Source organism: Carassius auratus, chromosome 48, assembly GCF_003368295.1.
Source record: "Carassius auratus strain Wakin chromosome 48, ASM336829v1, whole genome shotgun sequence".
In the NCBI taxonomy this organism is placed as follows: domain Eukaryota; kingdom Metazoa; phylum Chordata; class Actinopteri; order Cypriniformes; family Cyprinidae; genus Carassius; species Carassius auratus.
The window spans coordinates 5,089,954-5,097,108 of record NC_039290.1 but is presented as its reverse complement, the minus strand read 5'-3'; positions in this window follow the sequence as shown (position 1 = coordinate 5,097,108).

Here is a 7,155-nt window from a genome sequence, read left to right as displayed (position 1 = left end):
ACTGTACATACATGCCATTCAAAAACCCATTGCCAAGGGGCAAGAGCGTGCACATGTAATTGACCATATAAATATGTTTTTGTTTTTTTGCAACTTTTAAAAATGTTAAATAGTTTGTCTTTGATCTAATATTAAAGCAATATGTTTGACCTTTGCTTGTGTTTATGTAAGTTCAATGGGAGTTGCAAAATGTAAATCTGAATGTGTTTATTGTTGGGTGCATGTGGTTTATGTACATGTGTGCTGTACTTCTGAATATCCATATGGACTTTGATGCATTATGCTTTAGCTAATAAATCTCAGGACATTAATGTTGTGCTAATCCAGGTGCTTTCAAACAAGGAACCATTGCATTTCTCTCCAGTCATGACCTTCCTATCTCATCTTCATTAAGTCTTAACTGCTTAACTTATGCTTAACTGGTCATCAGTGGTCATAAATGTGCTGTTGATTTGGTTACTTCCTGAGACAATGGCAGAATTGTTTTATGTGCCATTCAATTAGCAGCTGCTGCTGGGCTGCTCCATCTGGAGCTCTTTATGCTGAAAGACTGATGAGGAGAGAGAGAAGTGCAAATCCAAAACCTCCGCTGATGGAGGACCAAATGACAGGGAGAACTGTGGCGTCCCCAAAATCCTGAGCCCAAAAAGAGGGAAGGAGAGAGAAAGTCTCTTTGCATTTCAAGAGTCCTTCAGGTGCCTGTCAAGCCTGCAACGCAGAATGAAGTAATTCATTAAATCAATGCTAAATTTAATTGGTATCCATAATTGCAAATCTACACAAACAAAGAAGTCACATTTTGTCACAGACATGTTTGTAACCTTATTTGAATTTAATATACTATAAGTATTTTAATTCCATATCCAAAACATAGGTTTCAGAACTATTGGCGCTCTCAGAAGAATATTTAAAGACCAAACAAAGTGGCGGCTGTTATGAAATCCTATGCTTTACAGTTGGTTTCCGTTTCCAAGAACTGTATTGCTGCCTTTCTCCAATTCTACTTTCCCTTGGGTATAAGTATGAGTTTGCACACATGTAAAATACCTTTGTCCATCACCATGGGTAAAACCGCAGAGCTTTCAGCCGAAAAGTGACAGATGATTGTTGAACTGCTCAGATCAAGTAACAGATATAAAAGAATACATAAACAGTTGAAAATGCCGCTAAGCACAAAGGGTAAAATCAAAAGGTTTCAGAAGTCTGGAACAACTGCTAATTTTCCAGAAAATTATGTGTGGGGATTTTGCTCCCACACTGAGTGAGGAACACGATGAGATGCGTAGAGGAATCCAGGGGTCAGAATTCCACACTTGAAAATCAGCTCTTTGATGACACAGCATTGTCAACAAGCGCTTAGGAAAGGATGCACAGATTAACTATTTCTGAGCACAGACCATAAACTGCAGCGTCTGAACTTTTCTGGGAGTTATATTTCAACTTATGTCAATTGTGTCTTGTGGTTAGATGAGACCAAAATTGATCTTTTTGTCCATATACAATGTCATTATTTTTGGTGTCAAAGAAAAATACATGCAAGGAAAAGCACCTTACACACGCAATAAAGTATTGTGGTGGATCTTTGGTGCTTTGGGGCTTTTTTGCTTCTAGTGGTCTCAAGAAACTTGTAGAGGTGAATTGTATAATTCTCTACACAGACACACACACGCATACAGTTTTTTAGAGGGAAATATCTTTTGAATTTTTATTTTTTTAAATTTATGTTAAAGTTATGTTGTTGTTCATGCATATTATAGTGTTTTATGACACATTTGATGTTGTTTGGATAGTATTTTTATTATTATGTTAACCTTGTGTTTTACCCTGATGGTGTTTTTTTGCCCTTTCGTGGATAAAACTCCACTCTTCTATTTACCTCATTAGTCTCTTTTCACGGAAAGGCCACTTTTGATGAATTTTATGGTGGTTATCAGTATATTTTGTATAGTACAACATAGGTTTAAGTAGTTCAGATATGTTAAATTAACATTAAATATTATAATAATATATATGGTTGCGACCTGTAAAATATACAGCCTCCAAAACGACTTCCCATAATGCCATTATTTTTCCCATATTTTTTTTATTTATTTTTTTACCACGGCTGGCCAAAACCTGGCTGCTTCTGCCAGGAGGTTCAGACTTGGCCTCAGTTTGGTCCTTTCAACAAGATTATGTCACAGAAATGGTTTCTAAGAACATAAAATAAAGTTTTATAAAGGACACCCAGTCTTGGGATTTGAATCTCATTTAAAACACAGGATTTGTTTTTCTTCAGTAGTTGACTCCATAAATATTGGTGCTGTTATTGTTGAAGAGAACAAGCTCCTAGTTCCTCGTTCTTTAGAGTGTCATGTCTCATAGTAGCTGGCAATGGTGTTTTCTGGATATCTGTATTTAGTGTATGTCTAATATAGCACTTTGCTTTCAGGATATAGGGTTGAATTTTACACTCATTAGACCACAAAGTTTTCTTCTAAAGCATTTCAGGTTTTGTCAATTAGCTTCTAACAAGCTCCAGGCATTACTAAATATTGGTTGTTCTTTGAAGTGGCTCGCTTTCAGCCGTTCTCTAAAAGAGGCTGAATATGCTGGAGAGATTGGTGATGTCAGAACATTTTGTTTTCCATTTTAGCCACGCAGTTTAAGTTGAGAGATCTTGTATAGCCTCAGTGATATCTTTTGTGCAATTTGAACACAAGCGTGTGTCAAATTAACAACAATAATGCATTAGTGTGTTTATGTGATCTTATATTATAAACATTTCACCCAATTTAAAGGCATTCATGTTTATCAGTTAAATACACTTCAGATACAGTGTATGGTTAATATATTTCTGAGTCTGTTAATTTGTGAATTATAGAAATTTGCTTTATGTGTTATGTAAACTGCTGAATAAAGGGTGCTAATAATTCTTCATTTTCTATTCCACTGTCAATAATGTTAGTTAAATTTACACTGTGGTCAAATATTGCTTGTTTTTTAGTTGTTTGCACTTTGAGAATATTAGTGGTGCAGGTCAGAAATAGTCTCATTGTAAGAGACAGATCTTATAGTGGGTACATTTGAATGTTTTTGCACAATGAAAACAAAGCTGTTTCCAGTTTGTAGTTGTTTGGTTCCATTGGTGACTAGGACAAACCATAAAATTGGCTACTTGAACTGTCTGATTCATGAAGTCCGGTTGCTACCCAAAATCAAATGATATGTTTTAGGTGGTAGGTAATTAGCATAAAAACGACCTAGCTGTGCAAATATAAACTTAAAATGCTTATTTTCCTTGAATTTGAAGTCTCTTAAATATAAAACGTGATTGTAGGATGAAACCTTGACCTGTTTTGCAGAGCAAGGTCTGATTTTGTTTGTTTTTTTAGGTTGTTGATGTATGACCGAATCCTTTTAGACAAGACATCAATCCTGTTTTTAGATCAACATTATCATCTTTTATGGCAACATTCCTGATCTCTCAACTTCCATACACACATAAAATGCCGACACAAACTTATAGTTTGTTTATGATGTTCATGTGTAAAACTATTTCCCTTTGGATTAATGTGTCGTTTTCTATGTTTTTTGTCTAAAGGGAATTATTGGAGTGTGGTAGTCCTACTGGTTTTCAGTCTTCTTGAGGCTTGACTATGTTTGTTTGTGTGAAGATGGTCTCTCTTGATAATTCCCGGCTGGAATGTGTGAGCAGACGCTGTCATCACTCGTTGCCGTGGCACCTCCTCATGGCAGTGTTTTCCTTAGCGATAGCATTATTTTGACTAGTCCGGAGTTTTTGAGATGGATGAAGGAATGGCAGGAAAGACATATGAAGGGAGAGACTAGAGGGAGGCTCTGTTTTCCTCTCTGTGAACGTGTGATAGGAGGTGAGACTGATGACAGATAGAGCAAACAGAGTGTATGAAGAACAAGAGAGAGAGAAAGTGAACAATGAGAATTTGAGGTTCAAAAAGAATGTGAATAAGAGGGACATGTAGAGGAGGATTTTATGATATTAATAGGGATAGTTCACCCAAAAATCACCGTTTACGTAGTATATAGAGATTTGGACTTAAGCACATAATGTTTTTCTGATATATAAGAATGTTTATTGTTACAGTTGTTGTGAGATAATAGCAAGCTCAACACATTTCCTGTTTAAATTGCAATATTATGAACATATAAAGTATAATACACATTTATAATTAATATTGAATCATTTAAAGAACATACTGAAAACCATTAATCCAGTCTTCAGAGTCACATGATCCTTCAGAAGTCATTCTGATATATTTAATGTTGAAAACAGTTGTGATTAATATTTTTCTTCTGGATTATATAATAATTTCAAAAGAACAATTATTACTTATCTATTATTTATTTATAATAGAAGTCTTTTGTAACATAATACATATCTTTACAGTCATTTAAATGAACAATATGTAAGTTTTTGCCACTTGAAGTTGCATTTTCAAAACGATAACAAAGGCCAAGCTTTGATGACGCTATGAAGGAGAGTGTTGTTTTCACCTTGGAATTCATGAGTCATGTTCACAGATGAGATAATGAATTCATTTGTATTACCTGTACGTTTGATCACACTATTTTATGTCATCGTAATGAATTAGCAGCAAGGAACGTGAAATTTAATGTTGTTGAAAGTGAAAAAAAAAAAAAAGTGAAAGTGACGTACAGCCAAGTATGGTGACCCATACTCAGAATTCGTGCTCTGCATTTTTTTTTGCATTCCATCCAAAGTGCACACACACGGAGCAGTGGGCAGCCATTTATGCTGCGGTGCACAAGGGGCAGTTGGGGGTTCAGTGCCTTCCTCAGGGGCACCACAGTTGTGGTATTGCTGACCCAAAACTGGAACCCACAACCTTAGGGTTAGGAGTCATACTCTCTAACCAGTAGGCCACGATTTCCCCGTTACGTATTAGCCCGTTACTGACAATATTGTCCGCTGGTGTGAAGTATAATATAGTTATACTTTATAGTTGTTATTGGAATTTCTATGGATTTTTTTGGAAAATGTAAGTACACAACTGCATGAAAAAAAATGTACATGTGTTTTTTTGGATATTTTGTTTTAAGAAAATCTTACATATTGTGCCTTTAATGCATTTCTGCCAAATAAAAGTCTTAATTTATTTGTTTTTTAAATTTTACTGACCTCATATCTTTGAATTGTAGTGCATACATGTAATAATTTGTTTAAGACTCTAATTTGTCTTTTTTTACATTGTAGTGTCTTGAATGACCTGTGTCAAGCATGAGCAGTAAAGTTCACACATTGTTATTGTTAATTTATATTATAAACATGTTAGCATGATGTGTATGTAATATGGACACATTGACAATAATTGCTTACTGACTAGAGATGTCCTGTAAACAACATAATTAACTCATAATTCTTGTATAAACAAATCTAACAATGATTCAAAGATATTTTTGCTTAAACAATATTCTGGATGTTACCAGGTAAATTTTTGGATGGTCGTGAAACATCCAGAAGCTGGCCTTACAGAGCAACTTTTTGTCATGCAGCAAGAATATTATGAATGAAGATAATGTTTTTTTTTTTTTTTTTTTTATCTAACCTCTTAAAAATAAAGGATCTTTCTTGCATCAATGGTTCCAACATCCAAGGAACCTTTCCATTCCACAAAAGGTTCTGTCAGTCTAGCACTAACTTATCTCTGAAGAGTTATGAGTTACATGCCATACCTTAATACTTTTTCAGAAATTGTAAAGGATCAAAATGCCACAACTCACTGCTCATGGCCTGACCTTTAACCTTTGACCTTAGAGCTGACCATGAGGTGTCAGCCCTGTCCCGTGGTTTCTTCACTTAAACATAGTGGACTACATTAAACACATAAAAAAAACACTCCTAAAGAGCCATGTTTCATGTTTTTAACAGAGACTGTCCTCCTCTTAAAAACGACCACATAGGTCGTTTGTGCAAGCAGCATATTACGACCTATTATTACGTTTTAAAATCAAGCGCCCTCTAGCGGCCGTATTACGACAGTCTCGTTTGTCGGGTGTGTCGTCATCAAATGACCTTTGACTGTCGTTACCATCGTTACCACCCAAAAAAAGGAGGCGTGACCCAACATCTTACCATGCGTTGTTGTCCAGGTTTGTAAACAATTTTATTTTATGGTTTATTTTTTAAGGTACTGTTCTGATTGTCTGCAATTAATGTCAAAGTAAGTGCAGTTTGACGTTTTCTTTACAAATATGTTGTGAATGCCAGTGAACGAATGTGTGGCAATCGCAACGAATCTGAAATGACCAGTGACCACAACACTTACCATATTTTTTTTTTTTTACCATGATAACTGTTTTACTGTGGTATTTGTAGTTAAAAATCATTAACCACAATGCCATGCCTTTAATACCTTTTTGTAATGTAATTGTGATTCAGTGTTTTTTTTTTTTTCAGTTTTGCAGTTTCTTCATATCACATACATCTCCAGCTCCTACAACAACATTCAGTGTCCAGCAGCTCTTTATGATGCTCTCTCTCTCTCTCTCTCTCTCTCTCTCTCTTTCTCTCTCACTCTCTCTCTCTCTCTCTCTCTCTCATTTTCGTTTCCTATTTTTCTGAACTGTAATTCATAAATAAGTCACACATATTTTTCTTTCTTTCTCTTGTTCATCATGGCATATTTTCACAGCTCAGAATCAGATTTTGATCAGTTCTTGTATTAACAGGGAACTTGTACTCGAAGCTCAACTTGAAGAAGTTTCCAGTGAAGATGAAGTCCTTCAAAGGTTCGACACAGGTAATGTTGAAGATATGTAGTTATAACTGATTTACTTCAATTAATTTATCCTTACTTTATGTTAATAACCTTCCTTATAGTCCTTCCTTTCAAATATTTTGTTCACAGATCATTTCTAACACACTGTCTAAACATGTATGTATTAAAACAACAACAACAACTTGTTACTTTTTCTTTATTCCAGCTGAAAAGGAAGACCATGGGCCTGTCAAACCTTGTTTGTGGAGAGGGATGAATTTGACCATCTTGTGTGTTTACGGAGAAGACCAAAAGCTGCTAAGGCAGATATTTCCAGAGGTACGTCTGTGTTGATCTGAGCACCTCGACAGAACTTTACTGCAGTTACATTTTGCACCGAATTTTATGTTTTTTA